This window comes from Primulina tabacum, chromosome 8 (assembly GCF_025594145.1).
Source record: "Primulina tabacum isolate GXHZ01 chromosome 8, ASM2559414v2, whole genome shotgun sequence".
NCBI lineage: Eukaryota > Viridiplantae > Streptophyta > Magnoliopsida > Lamiales > Gesneriaceae > Primulina > Primulina tabacum.
This window is the reverse complement of record NC_134557.1, coordinates 31,122,150-31,134,828: the sequence shown is the minus strand read 5'-3', so window position 1 is coordinate 31,134,828 and position 12,679 is coordinate 31,122,150.

The following is a 12,679-nucleotide window of genomic DNA, read 5'->3' as shown; positions in this document are numbered from 1 at the left end:
CCGAATCTTACCATCTCCTGGTAAGAATCTACAATAGCTCTGTACTTGTTCAATATATTCATATCAATAATGCTGCCAGAATCAGACAATACAAGTACAACATAATCTAACTCAATCTCATTCTCACTCCACTGCAGTATACGATATTTACAGAATTCACTTGTATCAATCTTTCCCCCAAAAGATAAAGAAATCAATACTACAGTATATACAGACTCAATAGAATAAAACATATGTCAATGCAATTCATACAGAATCATGTATAAGATATACGAGAATCTCCCAATACATATGGGACAAAATCATAAAAGAACAGATACCTGTCACTACATCATCAAGTGCATCCTGGATCTGTTCCTCGGTCACTACCACCAGACGCCTCTGCTCCCTGGAATCTTCGGGAACCTCTCTGTGGACATACTCTCGCAAAATGTCCTGACTGTCGGCAGATACGGCAACTACCAAATACTCCTTGGCATTGCTCAGTGGGATGTCTTCCTCCGCAAGTCCTGCAATAAACTCCAGTATAACTCGGGCTAGAACCACTGGAGCTAGATGAACCGCTCGGTCCGCTCCCTAATTTCTTAAACCGTTTCTTTCGAGCTTTCAACAAATCTGGCTTCCCACTTGTACTGCCACTATCAAATCTGAGAGGCGACTGCTGTGTCTGGGGTCAGATCAAATCCAACCTCCCTCGTTGTCGACTCAAACTTGCCTCAGCTCTCTTTGTTTTATTCAAAGCATCACCAAAATGCTGGGGTCGCTCTACCTTTACCAAGGAAGATATCTCAGCATTCAATCCGTTGATGAACTGATCCGCTACAGCTTCATCATTCCCAGCTATAAGAGGAGCAAAACGTAATAAAGTAGAGAATTTAGCAACATATTCTTCAATATTCAGTTGGCCATGTTTCAAATTCTCAAACTCTGCTTTCTTGTCCTCTCGGTACGAAACTAAGAAAAATCTTCGATAGAATTCCGCTCTAAAGATTTCCCACGTAATTACCGCACCACGCTGTTCTAATACTCTTTTGATTGTAATCCACCAATTCCTTGCGACGTCGTGTAACTGGTTGGGCACTAGTTTAATTCTCCGTTCGTCTGGATACTCAAGTGAATCAAACAATATCTTTATACCATCTAACCAATTCTCACAATCATCAGATGTCTCAGTACCTCTCAGAATCGGCAGTTGAAATGACTGAAACTGTTTCAACTGTATTTCCATCGGAGTTTCTGACACATCTATCTGATCAATCGAAGTACTACCTCTTTCTGGAATTCTTCGAGGAGGTATATCTGATTACCTCAAGAGTTAGTATCACATGAGATAAATCAATCTCAGTCCCTTTCTGATCAGCTTACCTTCTGATCCAGAATTGGTTCTGATTCATTTTCAAATCAGACATATTACCAAATCAACTCAGATATTCAGGTAACATGTATTTAAAAACAATAACACATAATATCATGCTAGCACACACAATGTAATTCAACATTATAATAAATCACATGCTAGCAATCACATGCAAGCAAAGAAAATCCATTCTACTCCGCTCACTAGCCTCTATCTTAGTCTAAGGTAACCTACAGTTCTGGAACCTACTGCTCTGATACCACCGGTTGTGGGGACCCGGACGCTAATTAAAGTTTTTAATAGTTCTTAGAACTAATCAATCAATTATAATAAACAGGGTCTAAATTTTTTTTAAAAAAATACAAAGCGGAAACGTTACGTAAGTCAATCTGAATTACATATTAAATATAAACATACAAGTCCTGTATTGTCTACAATAATTCAACTAGGTTCAACTACATATCAGTGCTGACTCCTAATTTACTTCTGAGCCCAGATCTCCACGCTATCTAGTCCAGCTTCGTTCTCTTCTTGACCCTGATCCTGTCCCACCTGTTGTCATGCACACATACAAACAAGACAACAGCTGGATAACTCCGGTGAGAATTACATTCCCAGTATAAATCATGTATACATGCAATCATAAAAACAATATAAAAGTATATAACAGATATTCATAACATGTATCAAAATCAGAACATGAATCAAATATTTGTAGCATGTATTCTAATCCGAAACATGAATTAATATCAACAATAACCCTTACTCTAAACATGTACCATAATCAGGAACATAAATCAACATCAATCAATGAATCAATATCCGTAACTCTTAAACTCAGACTAGAATCAATCCTGGTCTAGGGATCCCAATTTCCAGACGTTGGCATTCCATATCAATCACCAGTAATAGAAGAAACTCCACTTCTATCCACATTAATATGATATCGATCACCAGTAATAGAAGAAACTCCAATTCTATCCACATCGATTGCCAATCGTCCAAAGCCCTATACGTGATGGACATTGGAACTCTCGCCAATTTACTATCTTGTGACATCGTGCAATGTGCCCGTGGCGATCCCGCCACTATCAGGTACTTCTGTCACAATATCACTCGACTAATACCTGCTTTCTATACATTCATAGAACAAGCATATCAAGTCAAATTAATGAACATAATAATAAGAAGTATGTGATTTAGGGAAACTCAAGTATATCATACTATACTCGATTCGATCTCCCGGTACCACATTGACTTATACCTTTCTCTTCTCGGTCTGACGAAGACGAAGTCTCAAACTCAACTCTGTCCATTTTCAGTTTGACTCTGTCGAAGCTTTGGACTCACTGTCTGTCGATATCAATCTGGCAATAACAATATCGAATATACTGTATCAATGTATAACTCAATTCAATACCTAATCTGATCGATATCACGACACCATAATAAAATCTCAATCAATACTGAATCTGATCAATATCAATTCACCGATGTTTCGACGGCATGATAATACAACCTCGATAACCCCGTCAATTTCAACATCACAGATATAATAATATGGCTCATAATCAATATCAGATAAAATCAGAACCTAATCGAATTCGGTTTCAACGGCATAACGGTACCATATAAATATACCACACAATATAAATCAACAGATATCAATTCCTGTAACTCATACTCGATAACAATACAAATCTGATATCAAATCTCAACCAATTCGACTCCGAAAATCATAACAAATACATACACAGTCTGTTCTTCGATCTGACTTTAATTATATAATGTCTGATATCGCAAGAACAATATATATGAATTCTATTCGATTCTGGAAATATCATAATTTCAAGACATATCGAAACGTAGCAAAACTTACGTCCGTGTGAAGCTGCTAACACGAAGATTACAGAAATATACTTAGGTCAGAATTCTGATGGGCGGATCTTGCGTAACATTCAAATTCTCGCACGTAAAGAACTTAGAGCTCTTCCCTTCGGTTTCCCTTCTTTCTTCTATGTGATAATCAAGTTTGTATTTATATATATATATATATCAAATCGCATGCCAATGAAACGTGGCTGATTTTTAATCTGCATGTCTCGTGCATATGCGCGCCTAAGCTTAAACGTCTGCTATTCGTTTTCTTAAAACGTGCTAGAAATTTTTTTTTAAAACCTCACTTATCATCGCCCGAACCATAAAATATTTTTGACATTATTTTAAAAATAAACATCCAACTGCCATTTAAAAATCCAAAGGAAAATATTTTAAAGCATAAAATCGTCAAACATTTTACCAACCTAAAAACATTATTCGAAAAGTATAGCCCATACTATAACCTTTCAAAAATCTCTCATAACATAAATAAAAGACGTAAAAAATATCTTTAACATTACTTAAAATCATAAATCATAACTAGTGCGGAAAACTAGCGTCGGTCCTCGGGTTATGTGCACCTTCAGTCAAGTCAGATCGACCATCAAGACCACCATTAACATTATCATTATAATCACCTGCATCATACACACCTAGTGAGTCTAAAGACTCAACACGTCATATTTTTGATAACGAGTAATACGTAATACAGTTAACATATAACAGTGAAAAATAATTTTACCTAAAATATCATTTTCATGAAGATGCATAAACTTAAACATTTTCGTAAACATTTTCATGATGCATAAAAACATTTTCATAAAAACATAAACATACTCATATTCATATTCGTATTCATACTCATATGAATATTCATATTTGTATCCATATTCATATTCGTATTCATGTTCATGTTCCTGTTTGTTGAATTCAGATCGTGATTGTGACTCGTATTCTTAAACGTATTGGGCGATTGATCCATCTACATGTAACCACAGTACTGGGCGGTGGGGGACACCATCAACACTCTCACCGGTCAACTGGGTCCTGGCATACGTATTAACATATCATGGCATTGGAAATACGATCGTCGGGGCTCCCTCTGGGGCCTTTTCCCATAAATGGGCTCCCTCTGGGGCCTTCTCCCCTCATGACATCTCCAATCATATTCATCATATTCGTATTCGTATTCGTATCCGTATCCAAGGAAACACGATCGTCGTGCTCCCACTGGGACCATAACCCTCACGATATTTCCAACATATTCAGTAGTCACAATCCCTTCACATCCTTCAACATGTCGTATTTCCATCACTTATGAAAATATGCATATAATATCATTTTTATTTTGAAACCAAGCATGCAACATATCTTTTAAATGACCAATTTAACCCTTAATAATTCATGGACATTTAAAAATCATATTTCAACATATAAAAATTCATAAACATGTTACATAATCATATTAAAATATAAAACAGCAAATAGGGCACTGCCATGACGTTTACTAATTTTTAGGCGTAAAAAGACCGTTTTACCCCTAGACGTAAAATTTCACGTTTTTGACTTTTTCTTAATTTCATTGACTCTAACATGTCCCAAATAATTATTTAAATCTACTTGAATTTTCTCACATTTTTATTTAGCTTAATTCGATGACTTTTAAATTAATCTTTAAATGTGACGTATTAATGCGTTTTAATCCCGAATTAAACCAAACCTTAATATAAAATTCCCAAATTAAAAACTTAGACTTATAATAATTATTTAAGCTTAAACCTAATTTTTCATAATTTTATAAAGCTTAAAACTAGGCGTTTCAATTAACTCGTTAATTAGCCTTTCGTGCGCCGATTAAATCCCGAATAAATCCAAAACTCGTTATTTTGATCCCAAATTTTAACTTAACCTTTTTATGATTTATTCTACCCTTTCAAGTCATGAGCCACACCCGTGGACCCATGGATTCAAATTTTGCTTTATTATTTTTGTTTTTGACACACCGACGAACACACCGAGCCATCTCCCAATTTACTAGAGCCGCGCCCGAGCCACCTCAAGCCAAAACCTAGCAAACCCATCTAAGGACCCTCCTGACCAAGCCCAGCCCAAAACCCCGGCCCTGGCCCGCTCTAAACTTTCTGGAACATGACCCATGTTATGTACGTGTTGTGCATGTGTATCCTAGGGACTTTAGAACTCCTATCTAGACTAGGACTCCTTCCGGTCCTTAACCACTTGACCCCTCATGACCCTAACCTTCCCTGGACCACGCCCAGGCCAAGCCCAGACCGACCCAAACCCCTGGACGTGAGCAGCCGCCTACTTCATCACAACAGCAATCTCACGCAACACCTTGCTGCCATGCACCTTCCTCACGTTTTCTGATGCTAGGCCTCTAACCATCGAGCCACCCCTTGAACCAACCCCTCAAGCACCCTCCTAGGACACCAAGGACCTAACCTAGCCCAGCCCAAAGCCCCTGGCCGAGCCCACAATCCATCTGCGCATACCATAGAACCTGCGCTCAACCTCCCTCGACTCTCGGGTGGGAGTCCTAGCAAGCTAGGACTCCTTCCCCAGCCCATGAATCGAGTCCTAGCGTGGCTAGGACTCTACCCGTGACCCATAACAGACCCTATCCATGCCCTGGTCCCAACCGAACCAAAGCCAAGTCCTGCAACTCATAAAACCGAGCCCCTCAACCTCATGATAGAAAAGTGCTTCTTGCTTTTGTGTTTCTGATTTGTGCAGTGTTTTCGGTTGAGTTTTATGACCCTAAACTTGTGTTAATTCATGCTTGATCAAGTCCTAATCATGGCAGCCTTTTTAAACACATAAAAACATGATTTTGGAAATTAAAAACACCAATTTAGAACACATAAGCATGTAGTTACGAAAATTTAACTTGTGTGCTATGTTTTTCTTTAAAAATCATGCATAAACAAATACTATGGTGTGATGATGAGTAAAAGGAGAATATGGCGTGCCTTTGCGTAATTTACGCACGAATAAACGTTGACGATTGCGAAGAAACGGCGACGAGAAAACGACGGCTTGAAACCCTTTCAAACTTTTGAACTTTTCTCCTTCAAAATATTGTGTGTGTGCCGTGTAGTTTGAGGAAAAGAATTCTGAAATTGTGAGATTGTGGGGCGTTGGGTTGTAGGTTTAATGGGTGGGTTTTAGCTTTTAAATAATGTTTAGAATCCTAATTAAATTCTAATTGCTAGTTTAGGCCCATTAACAACTTAATTAAGCCTACTTAGCCCATTAGTATTTAATTAAAATATTTAAAATAATTTTGCTTAAATAAGTTCGTGAATTTATTATCCGGGTTGTCAAAACGTTCGTATTTTTGTTGAAAAACCAACACCGATAAAATTTACGTCTCGGCGTATAAAATCACCTAAAAACCCCTTATTTTCAAAATAAGAAAAACCAACACCCATATTTTAAATAATTAAAAACAATTATTTAATAAAAACATTTTCAATTTTTCAGCCATCGGTCTCCGTTCCTCGATCGCAACTCGAATAACCTTTTAAAAATAAATTTTAATGCAACCATGTAGAAAAATATATTTTAAACATGCAAATATGCACAACATAATTAATTTAATGCAATTAAAACAATTAATTAAAATACAAGAGAATTTAATAAATCATATGCATGTGGTTCGCGTGGACCTTTAAATTTTCAGGGCGTTACAATCTTCCCCCCTTAAATTGAATTTCGTCCTCGAAATTCGCTTATACTTAGTAACCCAAAGTTTAGACTTAATTCTAGTATCTCAAAAATCCACGCTTCCGCTGCGCTACTCTAATAAAACTTAAGTTCTAGAATATCCTTACGTCTACTTGATCCCAATTAATTTTCCTTCTAAATCCTTATTTGCAAATGACAACTTAAAAAGACCCATAATTACTTAATGCTATATTATTATAACATCGAATTTCAACTTTTCTTAAAATTCCAAATATAAAAATATGGATGACCATACTTATCATATATTACTTTCCTTATTTATACTCAAAATGTTCATCAACTTATCATATTTCAACCTTAAAATCCCAAACGCATCCGCTAACACTTAGATTTTTCAAGCTTAGTATTGATTCATCCTTAAAAACTCATGATCTACATTCTTATAACACTATAATCAAGAAATCCCAAGGTTCCAAATATTCTTAAAAGTCTAAATCATCGAAAATTTTTATCATATAACACATTCAATTCGCACTTATTGCTAAACTAATCCCCAAATTCCTTAATTAACTCATAAATTTTTGGCATTTTTATTTTCTTCTACAGATTTCCCATAGCATAATTTCGATAAATTTAAACTTATTTACCCAAAATCAATTTCTATAACCAATCTTACCTTTTGTCAAAACTTAAAATCTCAATTTATACATTTCTATACTCCCAAAGTCGTTGTAAATTCTCGAATCATTATTTCTTATGAGTAATTCCCAAAAATTATTTCGACTAGTAACCATGAATCAAAAAATACTTTCTTAGAAAATCTACGTGTCCCAAAAGCATTCATAATATTCACGATTAACTTATAGCCCAAAAAGTAGAACGTCAATACTAAAATCCAAAATCAACATAGTCCAATTCCACCACGAAGCCAACATGCGTTGAAATCAAATAATTTCTTATTTCATATCATATCACATATAAAAATTCTAAAGCATATAAATCATAAATTATCATAAAACTATTAAACATGTGACGTAAACATATAATTCATGTACTTAGCAGGTAATATCATAAAATCATATAAAGCATGTAAACTTACAGACTGAGGCTTGACGACTGATTTTTCCGGCGCTGATGGTGGCACAACCCTTTACAGGACCTTTGCTCTGATACCAACTGAAACGTCTGCTATTCGTTTTCTTAAAACGTGCTAGAAATTTTTTTTTAAAACCTCACTTGGCATCGGCCGAACCATAAAATATTTTTGACATTATTTTAAAAAAAACATCCAACTGCCATTTAAAAATCCAAAGGAAAATATTTTAAAGCATAAAATCGTCAAACATTTTACCAACCTAAAAACATTATTCGAAAAGTATAGCCCATACTATAACCTTTCCAAAAATCTCTCATAACATAAATAAAAGACGTAAAAAATATCTTTAACATTACTTAAAATCATAAATCATAACTAGTGCGGAAAACTAGCGTCGGTCCTCGGGTTATTTGCACCTCCAGTCCAGTCAGATCGACCATCAAGACCACCATTAACATTATCATTATAATCACCTGCATCATACACACCTAGTGAGTCTAAAGACTCAACACGTCATATTCTTGATAACGAGTAATACGTAATACAGTTAACATATAACAGTGAAAAATACTTTTACTTAAAATATCATTTTCATGAAGATGCATAAACTTAAACATTTTCGTAAACATTTTCATGATGCATAAAAACATTTTCATAAAAACATAAACATACTCATATTCATATTCGTATTCATATTCATATGAATATCCATATTCGTATCCATATTCATATTCGTATTCATGTTCATGTTCGTGTTTGTTGAATTCAGATCGTGATTGTGACTCGTATTCTTAAACGTATTGGGCGATGGATCCATCTACATGTAACCACAGTACTAGGCGGCGGGGGACACCATCAACACTCTCACCGGTCAACTGGGCCCTGGCCTACGTATTAACATATCATGGCATTGGAAATACGATCGTCGGGGCTCCCTCTGGGGCCTTTTCCCATAAATGGGCTCCCTTTGGGGCCTTCTCCCCTCACGACATCTCCAATCATATTCATCATATTTGTATTCGTATTCGTATCCGTATCCAAGGAAACACGATCGTCGTGCTCCCACTGGGACCATAACCCTCACGATATTTCCAACATATTCAGTAGTCACAATCCCTTCACATCCTTCAACATGTCGTATTTCCATCACTTATAAAAATATGCATATAATATCATTTTTATTTTGAAACCAAGCATGCAACATATCTTTTAAATGACCAATTTAACCCTTAATAATTCATGGACATTTAAAAATCATATTTCAACATATAAAAATTCATAAACATGTTACATAATCATATTAACATATAAAACAGCAAATAGGGCACTGCCATGACGTTTACTAATTTTTAGGCGTAAAAAGACCGTTTTACCCCTAGACGTAAAATTTCACGTTTTTGACTTTTTCTTAATTTCATTGACTCTAACATGTCCCAAATAATTATTTAAATCTACATGAATTTTATCACATTTTTATTTACCTTAATTCGATGACTTTTAAATTAATCTTTAAATGTGACGTATTAATACGTTTTAATCCCGAATTAAACCAAACCTTAATATAAAATTCCCAAATTAAAAACTTAGACTTATAATAATTATTTAAGCTTAAACCTAATTTTTCATAATTTTATAAGCCTAAAACTAGGCGTTTCAATTAACTCGTTAATTAGCCTTTCGTGCGCCGATTAAATCCCGAATAAATCCAAAACTCGTTATTGTGATCCCAAATTTTTAACATAACCTTTTTATGATTTATTCTACCCTTCCAAGTCGTGAGCCACACCCGTGGACCTATGGATTCAAATTTTGCTTTATTATTTTCGTTTTTGACACACCGGCGAACACACCGAGCCATCTCCCAATTTACTCGAGCCGCGCCCGAGCCACCTCAAGCCAAAACCTAGCAAACCCATCTAAGGACACTCTTGACCAAGCCCAGCCCAAAAACCCGGCCCTGGCCCGCTCTAAACTTTCTAGAACATGACCCATGTTCTGTACGTGTTGTGCATGTGTATCCTAGGGACTTTAGGACTCCTATCTAGACTAGGACTCCTTCCAGCCCTTAACCACTTGACCCCTCATGACCCTAACCTTCCCTGGACCACACCCAGGCCAAGCCCAGACCGACCCAAACCCCTGGACGCGAGCAGCCGCCTACTGAACACAACAGCAATCTCACGCAACACCTTGCTGCCATGCACCTTCCTCACGTTTTCTGATGCTAGGCCTCTAACCATCGAGCCACCCCTTGAACCAACCCCTCAAGCACCCTCCTAGGACCCTAAGGACCTAACCTAGCCCAGCCCAAAGCCCCTGGCCGAGCCCACAATCCATCTGCGCAGACCATAGAACCTGCGCTCAACCTCCCTCAACTCTCGGGTGGGAGTCCTAGCAAGCTAGGACTCCTTCCCCAGCCCATGAATCGAGTCCTAGCGTGGCTAGGACTCTACCCGTGACCCATAACAGACCCTAGCCATGCCCTGGTCCCAACCGAACCAAAGCCAAGTCCTGCAACTCATAAAACCGAGCCCCTCAACCTCATGATAGAAAAGTGCTTCCAGCTTTTGTGTTTTTTATTTGTGCAGTGTTTTCGGTTGAGTTTTATGACGCTAAACTTGTGTAAATTCATGCTTGATCAAGTCCTAATCATGGCAGCCCTTTTAAACACATAAAAACATAATTTTTGAAATTAAAAACACCAATTTAGAACACATAAGCATGTAGTTACGAAAATTTAACTTGTGTGCTATGTTTTTCTTTAAAAATCATGCATAAACAAATACTATGGTGTGATGATGAGTAAAAGGAGAATATGGCGTGCCTTTGCGTAATTTACGCACGAATAAACGTTGACGATTGCGAAGAAACGGCGACGAGAAAACGACGGCTTGAAACCCTTGCAAACTTTTGAACTTTTCTCCTTCAAAATATTGTGTGTGTGCCGTGTAGTTTGAGGAAAAGAATTCTGAAATTGTGAGATTGTGGGGCGTGGGGTTGTAGGTTTAATGGGTGGGTTTTAGCTTTTAAATAATGTTTAGAATCCTAATTAAATTCTAATTGCTAGTTTAGGCCCATTAACAACTTAATTAAGCCTACTTAGCCCATTAGTATTTAATTAAAATATTTAAAATAATTTTGCTTAAATAAGTTCGTGAATTTATTATCCGGGTTGTCAAAATGTTCGTATTTTTAGTTGAAAAACCAACACCGATAAAATTTACGTCCCGGCGTATAAAATCACCTAAAAACCCCTTATTTTCAAAATAAGAAAAACCAACACCCATAATTTAAATAATTAAAAACAATTATTTAATAAAAACATTTTCTATTTTTCAGCCATCGGTCTCCGTTCCTCGATCGCAACTCGAATAACCTTTTAAAAATAAATTTTAATGCAACCATGTAGAAAAATATATTTTAAACATGCAAATATGCACAACATAATTAATTTAATGCAATTAAAACAATTATTTAAAATACAAGAGAATTTAATAAATCATATGCATGTGGTTCGCGTGGACCTTTAAATTTTCAGGGCGTTACATAAGCCCCGCGCATATGCGCCGGAAGCTCTATCTGGAAATCAGCTACTGGACTGCTCGCGCATATGCGCGCACATAAGTCGCGCATATGCGCGAGACCTACTGTCTTGTGCATTCTACTACTCGCGCATATGCGCGACTTCACCCCGCGCATGTGCGCCCAACTCTCTGCCTACCTCGCGCATGTGCGCGGCTCACGTCGCGCATGTGCGCGCAATGTTCTGTTATAGCTCCTTGGCTACTGGACACCTCGCGCATATGCGCGCCCTCACGCCGCGCATATGCGCGGGGTCTTCTGCCAAATCCGCGCATGTGTGCGCACCACATCGCGCATGTGCGCGGATGGCATCTCCCTCGCACATATTTCGCGTCTTTTCTTGTCTTTTCCCGGTCTGATTCATTCCGTCTATAATCACATCAATTAATCACTAAATCGTTTAAGATTAACAGGATAAATTTTTCGGGCCTTACAGTTGTCCAAGTTTGGGCTTAAGCATCGTTGGTTTAACAAGCAAGTTCGAGCCGCAAAGTCCGAATTAAGAGTAAGTGGGTTTTTGTTACTTATTTTCTTTTATTTTAAACTTTGCATAAAAATAAAATGACATGCTTGTATGTGTGTCCTTATTTTCGAAAATCAGTATTTATGGAATTTAAAATTTTGATCGATGTACGTTATGTTCTTCTGGTTTTGATATTCTTTGACTCCGCTGAATTCCTTTCAAACATCTGATAAGTTTTGTTCGATAAATCTGAATTCTGTAATACACTGTTACAAATCGAATTAGATATGGAACGATAATTGTAGTTCTGTCTGGCCTCCATCAGTGATATAAAACTGTGTTCTGGCCCCCATCACTGGGTATAAAACTGTGTTTTGTCTGGCCCCCATCGATGTGTATAAAACTGTGTTCTGGTCTCACCCCTTAGTTGTCTAACATATTGGGGACAATTTGACCATGGAAAATGAGATGAGTAACAATGTTGTATTTGTTCTTAATCTGCTCTGAATGATCTGATAATCTTTGTCTCATATTTCAAATTTGATTCTGTTCTGTTATGATAAGTCACTGTAATAAGTTTTGAAAGTCTGTTAAA